This window comes from Mixophyes fleayi, chromosome 9 (assembly GCF_038048845.1).
Source record: "Mixophyes fleayi isolate aMixFle1 chromosome 9, aMixFle1.hap1, whole genome shotgun sequence".
NCBI lineage: Eukaryota > Metazoa > Chordata > Amphibia > Anura > Limnodynastidae > Mixophyes > Mixophyes fleayi.
Window position 1 is genome coordinate 31,194,994 of NC_134410.1, and position 14,431 is coordinate 31,209,424.

At 35.3% G+C, this 14,431-nt stretch overlaps 1 protein-coding gene across 2 annotated transcripts in view; it reads left to right on the top strand.

The window, feature by feature from the left end:
- HTR2C (5-hydroxytryptamine receptor 2C) overlaps window positions 1-14,431 on the top strand; it is a 451,942-nt gene that overhangs the window by 55,575 nt on the left and 381,936 nt on the right. For both annotated transcript variants that reach the window (XM_075187205.1, XM_075187206.1), the window contains exon 2: window positions 11,583-11,612. The gene's annotated coding sequence lies outside the window, so the exon portion shown is untranslated. The remainder of the gene's footprint in view (window positions 1-11,582; window positions 11,613-14,431) is intronic.

Genomic DNA, 14,431 nt, shown 5'->3' on the forward strand with positions numbered 1-14,431 from the left:
GCATTGTAACATGGTTTTGTCTAAAGACAACTTACTAATTTTTTTGCCTTACTTTCCTTAATGAATCAGGCCCTATGTGTATTGACCACTCGGAGGTACTTGGTAGATCTGCATTTCCCTTTGCATAATGATGCTAAGCAGCAAACGTACCCCAGAATCTAAATCTAAACCTTAAGTAGGTCAGAAACCCTCATTAAATCAGCATATAACAACTCAAGATAAAAACGAGTAACATTTGTTTAATCTTTTACTTATATTACTTTTCTGTGTGCATTAGTGCACACTTTTCACATTTAAATTTTGCTTGTTTGCCTACGGAAAATACCTTTGACTAAATGCAGAGTAAGGGCATGCTATCTATTCAATTCCCTTTTCCACTCATTAAAATGTAAGTGTGGTGTTTTTATATTGTTTAGATTAGCTTTTGTCCTGCACCAGAGTAAGTCCATTCTCAAAAACAGATTCATCTATGGACCACCCTAATCTTCTAAATGTCAAGCAGTATGAAAATATGCCATCTTCACACACAGTTCTACCACAACCACATCACATAGAAGAATAAACTCTCTTCATCTGGTGGACAGAGTGAAGGTGGTCTTAGCGAAGTATAGAGTAGGCGCACTAATGCGCCTCATTTTGCAAGTGAGTTTATGCATTTTCAGTGGAGTGCCTAGCTATGCAGAGTAGTATACAGTCATTTCCTTTCCCAAAAGAACTTAAACTCTGCAACAGCTCAGAGTTGGCGGAGATCAGGTCTTGTCCTTTATTTTAACGAGTCAAAACAATCCCCATGTATAGTGTCCTGTGCAAAATACCATAAATAAATGTATTATTAAAAACTGTCAGCATGTCCCACTCCCAAATAACTTAACCAACCTGGACTGGTTTGCACTTTAACAGGGAACCTCCTCCTTTAGTGAGAACCAGTTTCTTTGGGGAGGCGGACGGGGGGAAGGGGGTTGCAAAATGCAGCAGGCCTCCTCTATCCCAAAGGCTACTAGCCATATGCTGAAAAGTGCTGGTTTTGTTCCTTATCACCCTGTCCTGTGGGAGCCACAATAATTTGCAAGATTGGTCCTGGAGTCACCCGAAAGACCCCAGTATAATGGACAGTTGCTCATAATTCCTCTGCTCATTAAACCAAACTTTTAAGTAATGCTTAAACATAAAACTACAGTAGAGTACTTTTTTTTTTTACTATTATGTTTTTTGCATCACACACATTTCTAACATTAATAAATTTGCTGCCCATGGCCAATTTACAGGAGGCAGGATATGGGGAGGCAGCTTTAACAAGAAAAGCAAGAGTATGTACAATCCAGTTATAGATGTAATATACAAAATGCATCATCATAGATTTTTAATTTCCTTTCATGGCTAAATTACCTGTGTTTTACGCCTTAATTAAAGTATATTTCATGCAAATGAATGTACTGTGTTTTCATCTGGGAATATTGGTTGGTGTGTTATTTATGAGAAATAGAAGTAGAAAGAGCAACAATTACAAAACTGTTCTGCAAAATATTCTCCTTCTTCCTCTACTGTTTTTTCATCAGTTAGATCTCAGAGCTAAAGTTTTTTTAGCTTTGTAATTGAAATCTGAGGTCAGCCTGTATCCTTCACCCCTATGAAGACCCCACCCCCAAAAAAACAATCAAGAGGATTTTTTGTCAGATTCTGGTAATGCTAGATACAATCAGCTAGAGAGGATATGTAGCTAATCATTGTAGGGAGGTAGATAGATTAATTTGGACCTATGGACCATCTACATTTGAATATGTAAAAGTAAATTGTCCACAAAGATGTAAGTAAAGTTCAAAAGCAAATTTGATATGAATTGGGGGGAAAGTATTTCAAATTACAGATTTTCAATGACAAACAAAATGGAAATCTAATAATGGATTCTGGAATTTTAAAGATGGTTTGAGCACCAATGGAATGAAATACATCTGTCACTATGAATAGTGTATGACAAATGACCATTATAAAAATGTATTTTTCAACCAGCCGCCACTAACCCACCTATTGTAAGGGTTCTAAGACGGGAAAAACTCTCCAGCGACAAAAATTCGCAATCAAGTCTCCTCTCCTTCAGCGATGAATGGTTTGCTATGATGTAATGATGGTTGCCTCAAGACTCCTCTCCTTCAGCGATGAATGGTTTGCTATGATGTAATGATGGTTGCCTCAAGTCTTCTCTCCTTCAGCGATGAATGGTTTGCTATGATGTAATGATGTTTGGCTCAAGACTCCTCTCCTTCAGCGATGAATGGTTTGCTATGATGTAATGATGGTTGCCTCAAGACTCCTCTCCTTCAGAGATGAATGGTTTGCTATGATGTAATGATGGTTGCCTCAAGTCTTCTCTCCTTCAGCGATGAATGGTTTGCTATGATGTAATGATGGTTGCCTCAAGTCTTCTCTCCTTCAGCGATGAATGGTTTGCTATGATGTAATGATGTTTGGCTCAAGACTCCTCTCCTTTAGCGATGAATGGTTTGCTATGATGTAATGATGGTTGCCTCAAGACTCCTCTCCTTCAGCGATGAATGGTTTGCTATGATGTAATGATGTTTGGCTCAAGACTCCTCTCCTTCAGTGATGAATGGTTTGCTATGATGTAATGATGGTTGCCTCAAGTCTTCTCTCCTTCAGCGATGAATGGTTTGCTATGATGTAATGATGGTTGCCTCAAGTCTCCTCTCCTTCAGCGATGAATGGTTTGCTACGATTTAATGATGGTTGCCCCAGGTTGTTGACCTCTGCAAAATCATTCTGCGCATTCACAGAACCAGATGATTATTTGTTAAAAAAGGCTTACTACAACCTACACTTTAGGGGACTGAATGGGATGGGGAATGGGCGGATGAAGGTAGACAATGTACAGTAAGGGTGCTCCCGTGGAAGGAACGTCCAAGTCAGCTTCCGTGTGCCAATTTCACCCATATCTCCTGCACCAGGGGTCTGTGTGTATGTGTGTGTATATATATATATATATATATATATATATATATATATATATATATATATTTATATCCCTACGTTTTAATGAACATTTATTGAAAAGCTGCTCTTGGAAAAGTATTTTCCATTACTAATGACTTCAAATAGGGAGATGTACAGGATTGAGGTACTATACAATGATCCTAAGAAACTATCCCTTAGCGGTACCTGTAGATGAATTCCTCAGCAGAGAACCTGAACATAAACTACTTCTGTGTCAAAACATTTTTCATTACTTCAATTAATTTATATTATTGCTAAAAATATAAGGATGGAAGTAGAAGTATTAAGAGTGTAAAATCTATAATATACTTTCATATGAATCCATTAATCTTTCCAATTACCAATAAACCATTTCATAGATATTGCATTAGGAAAATAATTTTCCTCTGTATTGCTAAGAAAGCACAACAGCAAAGTGGTTAGGGCGTAACACATTAGTCTCTTCTGCATTCACCCTACAGATGTAATGGTTTAAAAATGCCATAAATCTGTGAACTACACAGAGATAATGAAAATGATAAGACTCGTGACAGGTTAATAACTTAGCGAAGATTAGTATAGATGAGAGCACAGTTGTAGAGACGTGGATGCAAATGACTATACAGTAACTAACAATCTTTATGTGTTGTACTGGAGTGCAGGAGCGTTGAATCACCATTACTATATGTTATTCATCTCTTCATTTTCTATCTGTTGTTCTATATTTTACCCTCTGTCCCGGTCTTTACTTCTGTCATTATGTTATAGCTGTACATATCCATTAGACTGAATTTATACAGCTGCAGTCAATTTGCATTTTTTTGCAGGAAAGGTGGATTTTTATGTATTAAAATATTTTGCACCATTTAATCAAATTATTCATGTGGCTTCTGCATAACATATGTGATGCTTTGTATACTTCTAACATTTCTATCTGCTCATGGTAATATATTATGTGCTTTAAGTCAAAGTCCGAGCATGAAAAGCATAATACAAAATGGGTTACATTTACTAAGAATCGAGTTTGGCGGTGGTTTTAAACCGCCACACATCACCGGCGGTTTAGTGGTCCAAACCGCCGCATATATTATACAGCGGTTAGAGGCTGCAATTTAGGATGGATGGCAATGTGTGGCGGATTTAAAAAGCTAAATTGCCGGCGGTTTTGTCCAAACCACCAGTGGTTTGGTTAAAACCGCCATCAAAACCACCATCCAAAAGGCTGGACAGGACAGTTTTATTACATGTTTCTGAATGCCAATCAGAACATAAAAGAAAGCACCATTGACATTGAAAATATTTGGGCAATCATTTATTAAATAAGGGGCAAAATTAATTTAATATTAACTTATAGGGAATTTTGTTTTTTCATTATATTAAAAGGGACAAATTATTTAATTATTACATTATTCAGGCACTATGTAATGCCACATTATGCAACATAAATAATTATATCCACCATTAACAATCAGTTAATATTATTATAGATTCACATTTCCCCTATAATATAATGTTATATTTAAAAAAAAGTAATAATAATAAAAAAATTCCCCATAAGTTAATATTTTATTAATTTTGCCCATTAATCATTAAATAATGAATGCCCAAATAATGTAAATGTCAATGGTGCTTTCTCTTATGTTCTTAATGGCAAAATTGCTCAAACAGCATGCAGTTTGAGCAATCTCACCACTAACAATCATTTCTTTTATTCTGGCCGTTTGGATGGCTTTTTTGCAAACCAACCTCAGCTTAGTTAATCCAGCAGTTTGTATGTTCATCATTGTTAAAATTTGGATGACAATTTGTAAAGTAGTGGTTTTGTAAAATGTCAATTCTGGCCATTTTAATGGCGGTTTAGAAAATCGGGTGGTTCTAAATCCGCCGGAAAAATCACCAAAATTAGCGGTTTCACCAAACCACCATTTAGTAAATCTAGTCCAATGTCTTTATGTGTCCTGCTTTCCACAAATTATGAAATTCTCTGGTTTAATTGACATATTTCTGTTAATAATTAATACACATTTATTGAAAAGCTTTTTTTATACACGAGGCAGAGGGAAAAAGAAGATATACTACTATAAATATGTACAAAGAATATATTCCTTTAAAAAATAATTATAGTGAAAAAATACAATATTCAGTCAACCAGGGCCATCTCGGTGCACCCCCACCCCCCCTGGTGGCTCTACCCTCGTTCCCGCTCACTGCTTCTTACCTTAGCAGATTGGAATGAAAGGGGACACCATCTCCTGCCATATTCAGTGTGGGAGCCCATCACTGAGATTGAGGAACAGCAGAAGACAGCTTTCATAGGCAAAAATGTTCCATCTGTTTCTACTCTATGTCAGCCGCCAGCACTGTGTTTAGGGGCCTTCAAAGAACTATTTTCTTGCAACAATTTCTTATAATCAAATAATTTTACAGATAGAATAAAAAATCTTCATAGAAAATAATTTTTATGTACTATTTTATACTGTATTGTGTTTTTGGTTTTGAGTGGAAATCGGTTAGTGGGGCGGATGTCTAATTTATGTGAAATGGAAGTTTAGTGATAGAATACACTGTGTTTGTCACATAATCCTAAAAGTTCTATCCCTCTTGTGGGAGAGTTAGTAACATTGCACTACTATTTTCTCAGGGACTTCATAACAGAGTGAAGTGTGCAGAATAGAGATGATGAAAAATAGACAAAGCGGATTTTTTGATATGTATAAGCAATTCTACAATTGAATGAATTAATGAAGTGTTCATTGCATTGGCAGGGCTGTTCTCTGCCTTAGTGGTGACAAAGCCCAGTTTAAAAAAGACATGTATTTCAAAGAGGTATGGGCTTCAGTATATTTGTGGTAGCACCCTGTTATAAATAGATTTGGTGTTCAACATATCAAACTAGTATAGTAAATTGAAACTGGTTTAAAATAAATTATATTAAAATAAATCATACTAATATGTCACTCGAGAAAAGTAGTAAAATCAAATCCATCATTAAAACCAAAAGGGCACAGAGATAAAATGATAAATTGACAAAATTTCCCTTTTAAAGGGAAATAGTAAAGTTTTGTAGGAATGAAGGATCACTTTTATCATGTAGTTTGAAATATCTTTTGATTTGATCAGTATTATATTGAAGATATGATGTTCATATATCTCTGTTATAGACATCTAAGCTATCGTCCAAGTGTGCATCAGCATTACATTCAATATTTAATGTTCATATAATCTCTGGTTTAATCTCCTAAGCAAGTGGCCGAGGCGTTTCTATCAGTGTGCACATTTACAAAATGAGAGGGACAAAAACCACGCAGGCTGGCTTGCTTAATGCAGGAATGGTTTTAAATAGCCAATAAAATATATATATATATAAATAAATGTTACGTCAAAGAACTATAATCAGATACAACACTTACCACCCCCATCTGATTATATTATAGTTCAATCAAAAGACTATTCTTGTGACCTCTCTACAATATAGAAGGCATCCTAGTGATTAATATACAATACAGAGTGCACCCTAGTGACCAAAATATAATACAACATCCTAATAAACAATATACAACTGAGAGAACATACTAGTGATTTCTGTTCAATACAGGGAACATTATCAGGACCACTAGTCAAAATGCAATGCATATTTGTGGATATTAATGTGATCCCTATTCTGAAAGAAACCATAAAATGTAAGCCCTTCAATCGCTGATAGTTTTACTATGTTGGTTCCTAAATCTCTGATGGTTTCAAAATACAGACATGCCAAATATCTGGTGGTATTACAGTACTGAACCTTAAAATCTCTAGTGGCTTTATAATGCAGACAACCTAAATCCTCTGTTGGATTTTCTATACAGACTCCAGACTTATGTTAACTTTACTATACAGACCCCAGATCTATAATGACTTTACTATACAGACCCCAGATCTCTGTTACTTTTAGAATGCAGACCTCTGATAATCTCTGGTGGCTTTTGCTATACAGACCCCAGATCTGTAATGACTTTATTATACAGATCCCAGATCACTGGTCACGTTATAATGCATCCCGTAATCTATAGTGGCTTTACTAATCAGACCCTAGATTTTTGGTGGCCTAATTATGCAGACCTCCCCTCTATCCGTTGGTGACTAAATCAGACTACAAATCTTTGAATAACTTATCCTTCTTGCGGTCTCAATTTTTGTTGTGCAGGGACAACATCAAACCCAGTAAACAGCTTCCTGCTCTCTGAATGGTGGATAGTTCCAGCCATCTACCAATTAGTGTGTGAGGATCATGCTAGCAGCATTATAATCACTCCAGTTATTGCATGCACTTAGCTTTGGTATATATTATTGTGAAATAGTGGCTTTACTTGCCCTTTAAGCCTCTTATTCTTCCAAAAAAATACCACATTGCTCTGCATCTTTGCTGACACAAATCATTCATTGGGGTAATTTTATGTATGTATTTGCACAACTCGTCCCAAAACTGCAAGTTCATGCTTTGTGAGTAATAACAATGACAGGTGAGAACAGGTTAGATAGACTAACATGGGCTCAACCTAATGTGTCCCTATTTTCTAGTTGTGAATGTAGACAGGTATATAAGTGAGCTTTATAATTGGTAATTACATCCTTCTTATTATTTCTTAGACAGTTTGAAAGTTTGCACCAGTAGCAATTAACCATTAGAGTGCACCTTGATAGGTTGCTTAGATACAAATATATAGAATTATATCTTTTTAAAACAATACTGGACAGTGATTCATATTTAACGCCAGATTCTTGCTTTATATGTGCCACGCTGTTTATCTAAACTAGACATTTACCAGACCATAAAGAGCTTTAGAAATGGAAAGCAAACAAGACCTTCTGGAACATCTGCAGTGTCATTTTCAGAAATGCATTAACTCCTCAAATACTGGATCATCTGTCAAAGAGAGCAGGCCGCTAAGTCACTAAATGTGATTAGACTGAACAATGCATCTTGTTTTCTCATTATTCTAAAAAAAAAAACCCACATTCAATTTAAAGGACAACAGATCATTCACTGAACATAACATGTATGTTAGCATAGAATTATTCATATTATTGACTTTTTATTCCTTTCTAAATAAGTATAATTTCCTATGCCTTTCCGCTCTGTTACTGAGTTTTCCTCTTTCCACAAAATAGTTCCGTGAATCAAGAAATACAAGCTTGACGAGACATTTGAGGACTGAGTTAACTGAATTTACATGAATGCAATTTTACATTTGCAGGAAGAATATTGCATCATAGAGTATGTCATGCTTTAAGAATACAGTAGCTCTTAGAATAAACAAAAAAGTAATGCCACCGCTAAAGACTAAGGGGGTCATGTAGAGTGGGTACGGTATTCTGCATATAATGAGCTTTTTACTTCCTGCGCATGTGCACAATGTACTAGTTATTGCTGTGGCTAGATGAAGACTGAGTCGCATTTTGACCTTTCTGGTCCCTTATGATTCAAGAGGAACTAAGGAAGAAGGGGGCATGTAAGGGTAGTCAATATACATTTTGGGCGTGTTGGAGCAAATGCGGCTTAGGTAAAGTGACACATGCTCTTGTCCAGAGATGGGAAACTTGCGGGTATAGACGGAAATTGTCTAATCTCTACACAAGTCCCTAAATCAAGCAGACAAAAAGAAACCAAACCTGTTATAAGTGCGCGTGTCATTAGTTTAACAGGCATATCAAAAGTTGTTCCTTAATGAAAACCTCAATTTAGTTGCAAGCTACAGGTTTTGGTTCCTAGGCAATTGTCCTGTTTATTTTGAGAAAATATTTAGTGAATGCTATTATTAGCTATTTTAAACTGTATAAGGTCTATTGTATTCTTGATTTTTTTTTTTATCGTTTCATAAAAAGAGTTCAGACCAAGGTCTCATTGAGACGGTCATGCCTTTTGCCTCTGCTTGACTCATAATTTATAAGTGATTGGAATCTTCAGCATACCCTTGAAAAATGGAATTTACAAAACACTATTATTATCTAAGCTTTATCACTTTAATCTTTTTCAGTCTTTTCTAGCAATCAGATTGAAAGTCTCCCTTAATCTCTTTGTCTGTAAAACAATGACAGAAGGTTAACTGAGGTAATTGTTAAATGACTTTTTTTTTTACCTGCAAAGCAGTCAGAGATTTAGAGCTAAATAAAATTGAGGATTTCATGGAGTATAAGGAAGTACACTCTAACATAATTTGAAGGGGAGAGATGTTTGAGGAGTAGTTTCGAAGGGACACAATCATCAAAGTTATTGACAGTATATTTGGCATTGTATTTTTGTAACATTCCTTATACGCCACTACACTATGTTTTAAGGGCATGTCCGCCCGGTTAGAAGGTTACACAACTTTCCCATCCCTTGAGAACTTCACTATTACTGACGTGCAATTTCCCTGTTTTATTATCCACTCTGTGACCAATTAAAGATTTTGCCTGATTGGAAAGATGGCAAAGCCCATTGCCAGATAAACTAACTCCCTTAAAGAAATTGTACACTTATAGAGCACTTTTTGGGGACATATCTCACAATCAAATGGCTCCCAAGTTTTGTTCAACAAGTCCAATCACTACACTAACCCCACCAACTTAATAGAGATTTTATTGAAGTGCAGTGCACTTAGAATGATCAACACACCATGTGACTAGACAGTATTCTCCCCTGTCTATAGAACACTATACTACACTGTATTGTGTAGGAATAGGATAATGTGACTTTCACATTTATAACTAAAGAATGTCAAGCCTCATCTCTATACTAGAATCACACATGTTTATGCCTGATGTAGTCCTGATCTACAAATACTGTTGTGTTTCGTCTTGGATGTATTTTTAGATAAGTGCGACTCAAAATACACACATAGGTAAGGCTTGGTGGTAATGAGCATGTTGAGTCAGGTGAAAATTGTTTGAGAAACGGTGGGATAAAATGTTTCTGCTGGTGCTCAGCTAGCCATGACTCACAAGAGTCAGGCTACAAACTCGTCTAATGCTGTGGTATTGCACCCATAACTCATGAACAAATTCTAGAGTGCATCTAACGTAGAGAAATAAAAACTCTGTTCCTTCCAATATCTAACTATTGGGGTTATATTTACCAAATGGAATCAAACCCTATTTCTAGCATAAACTGTAGTTTTTGCCGGAGTAAGTGCTACTCCATAACTATTAAAGGGTCACCACTGGTGATAGCTATGTCCACATGCAAAGAAAGTACCAATGCAATCCTTATTCTGTTATTGCCATGATAACAATAGGCAAATAAAATTTAATGAAAAATGCTTTATTATTTAAAAAAAATAAAAAAAATTCACATGGGAATTATTTTAAAATATGTTTACATTTTTTCATATTTTTATTCTATTTTTAAACTTTTTTTGTAGAACTGAAAGGCTAAGTATGGATTTTCAGTTCCACTGAGCATGCCTGAACCAGCTCAGGTCACGTATGCACATATCCTTGTGACTGGGTGGGCAAAGCAGTAAGTTGAGCCTTATTGTTCATGGCCAGCATGACCATGGTAGCTCAGTGTCACTCAATTGCACCGGCACCGTTTTATTGATAAATCGTGGCAATAAGTGGTTTTAAGCGGTGATAAAAAAAACGTCCTATCACCCAGTGGTCGACGTGGGGGTGTATACAGTGGTATGCCATACCGCCACTTCTCCTACAGCCTTCATTGTAAAACTATCAAATTACATTCAATAACATTCCCATTACATTTTTCATACCGCCACTTCTAAATTTCCACCAGATCTTAATAAAAAGGCCCATTTGTCTGTGATTTGCTGCTTGTTTCCATTCCCCTTCCAACTGTTACTGTAGCTTCCAGTACTCACTAACACTCACAAGTAGAAAAGTCAATATCTCCCACAATATAAGTGCACATACTTCTTTAAATACTTGTGAATATTTTCATTATCTGATTGGATATAGGTTGTAATATCCCAGCTCACCTCGGGGGACATAATGGAGAGTAAAAGATGGAAACTGGTAGCAAAAAAGGTGTTATAACCCTTGTCATATAGAGTTTAAAAGTTCAAATACTAAAGCATAGCATGCCTCTAGCAATGCCCCTATTCACGTTCCACATTCCACAGTCTCAGATATAGACATACAAACATGATCAATTTTACTTGTAAGACATTTGTATGCTCCACTATTTCCAATTGTTTTCTAATGAATTACCAGGAATTGATTAAATAAGCCTGGGTAGAAACAGTCAGAAAGTTAATGGTAAATAAAAGATATGTCTCCTCAACAAATGAAAGATAAATACCTGGAAAAGTCACTCAATGTTCAACTTTTTACTAGTAATTTAATTAGTAATTACATTTTTGATCTATATAGTATTGAGCTTGTCGTGATTATAAGCTTGTTTTGCACTAACTTGCTCACTAGAATTATATCAGTCTTTGTAAAAACACATTTCCTGTACCATCATAGTTTAAAGAGCAATCTTCCAGCTGGAAATTGATTTTATTAATATGAGTATCGTTTACTGTATTTTTATAGTATTTACTGAAGCAGAACTGAGTATCATATGTGTAAATGAATTTTTAGGACAATTTGTAATTGTGTTCAATGTTGTTTTGCAGATGTCCTTGGTGAATTCCATGCATGGCAAGGTTTGTGCTTATTTTTTCTACCATGTATATTGCTAACATTTTAATTTCCCTTGCTTAGCTTATGGATTTAAATAATACTTCATGACTGGAGTATTTGATTACTATAACTACATATGCTTGCTAATATAATAATATATATAATATTATCTATCTATCTATCTATCTATCTATCTATCTATCTATTGTGCCAGTGCTGTATAGAACAAGATTATATATACTAAAACCATGCTGTTAAATTTAATTTGTATATGTTCATGGTGGTTTAGGAAATTTGCTAAATATTTGTGATGTTGAAATTTCAAATGATTAAAGGCAGCATGGTGGCTTAGAGGTTAGTTTTCAGCCTCACAGCACTTGGTTCATTAGTTTGATTCCCGACCATGGCCTTATCTATGTGGAGTTTGCATGTTCTCCCCGTGTTTGCGTGGATTTCCTCCTGGTGTTCTGGTTTCCTCCCACAATCCAAAAACATACTGGTAGGTTAACTGGCTGCCATTAAATTGACCCTAGTCTCTGTGTGTGTGTGTTAGGGAATTTAGACTGTAAGCCCCAATGGGGCAGGGACTGATGTGAGTGAGTTCTCTGTACAGTGCTGCAGAATTAGTGATGCTATATAAAGAGCTGATGATGATTAATGCCAGTGATGTTTTGAGGATTTCAGGATAAGCTCTGAATATATATTTATATAATTTATTCTTGGTTTCATATCCTGCCATAGGGTTTTAAAAACTCTAGACATACTTACAGAGAGAAATTTGAAGTCCATGATATATATAATGTCTCTGATATAGAATACATATCATTGGCTGGTGCCTTTGCTAGCCAAAAACCTGATTTTAACATCAGGATATCATTCCCCTACTCCTTTCAAATTTTTCTCAGGTACTTTATAGAATCATAGAATCTCTCTCTCTCTCTCTCTCTCTCTCTCTCTCTCTCTCTCTCTCTCTCTCTCTCTCACTCATATGGAACATAGTAGAATATTAATAGCACTGGCTGGGCAACTCCATTAAGGGCAGTGTATTTTTATCAGAATATTTAATAATCTGAATTATAGTTAGATGTATTTTAAACTAGGCTTTGTCGAGGCTTCCAAGTAGTTTATTTATGAAGACCCACTACAAAATCAAGATATAATATACTACAAACACATTTAATGTAGAATAAAATGCGCATTTTTGGCACCTAAGTATAAAATAGAGCCAATTTGTAATGTTTTCCTTGTATCGATCATTCCCAAAGGCCCACTTAGGTCAGAGCACAAGTGGGATCTACTTTAGAAGATAAGTGTAGTTTTAACAAAGTCCAAAAGATGCCCTACTCATATCATTATAATTGCATTCTAAAAATTAAAAACCTAGCTATAACTTCACATTTAAGGTTACACGTATATTTTACAGCCAGCTGACTAATGTTGTTACTGGTTGCTAGAGTCAATTGTAGACAGAGCAGACGATGTTGCTTTGATTGACAACCTCACCACTAATTCAGTTGTTAATCAACTGAAACTGTCAATCGGTCCTATGATTGTATGATGTTGTGCAAAGGGGGTAAAGTAATAATTGTCATTCAAACTGCCATGTGCTGTCTACAGATGTTATTGTCTCAACAACAAGGACAGAAAATCAACACTAGTGTAAACTAATTGTTGCTAGGTAAGTAATTCTACTGTAGCTTTAGCCTTACCTTAGTATTGCTTAACAATTTAGATTTTATTCAAACTGGATTAATCCTTTAATAGCCCTTCTGAGCCTAGACTATTTAATAGTCAAAGCAAAAAGTATTTAAATTATAGACATATATGATGTATTTCAAGCTCAAATGTAATGTTAGAAGAATTATAGCTTTACACTTTATGGGGCATATTCAATTGACGGCGGGATCGCCGAAAATCCCGCGCTCCAAAAATATTACCGTTAATACAGTAATCCTGGGTGTAAAAACCGTTAATACGGTAATTTACTCACTGGATTTCAGCTCGCAGCTCAGCTGAAATCCAACGAGATATTACCGGTAATATTTTTGGAGCGCGGAATTTTCGGCGATTCCGCCGTCAATTGAATATGCCCCTATATGTTATTTATGAAATATAGAAACACAGAAGATTGACTGCATTAAAATGTACTTATCAATGCTTTATGGCAAACGTAGGTCTGGTGTAAGTAAAGAATGTATACATTTAATTACTTTTGTATTTTCCACTAAAAAGTTATTATCTAACATTATAACCAAGCTTCACTTACCATGCACAGTTAAGAACATGTTTTCATATGAAGATTTATTCAAGCTGAATTTGATTTAGTTGTTGTGCTATTCCATCAGCACCTTGGACAGCAGTGCATGCAATGGTGTTTGTAGTGATTTCAGTGTGGATCTTGCTATATAAACTTAAAGGCCAGATGTGAAGCTCACAAACCATAGGACAACATCAGTTTTTTAAATAAAAAAAAAAAATATTTACAGTTGGGATTATTTCATTTTATTGTCTTAAAATAATTAAATATCACTAATCCCCAGAACTGAAACATTCATCTATGTAAATATATAATATAAATGTAATGCATTTGCAATGAAAGCAAAAATATTAGCAAACATCAAAATATAACAATTGTATTTGTATACTAACGTTGCTGAAAATGTGTCATCACTTCTAATGAATACATTCAACAAGTTAGTTATTTAAAATGGCCATTTCATTACAAACATAATGCCATACTCAAGGCATCTCTCTCATTGAATTCCTATCCACTAGCCACAAACAATAAATGGCTTTTGTATTGTTTATTAATAAAAGTGTGATCTAGATTTATGTGGGGTAG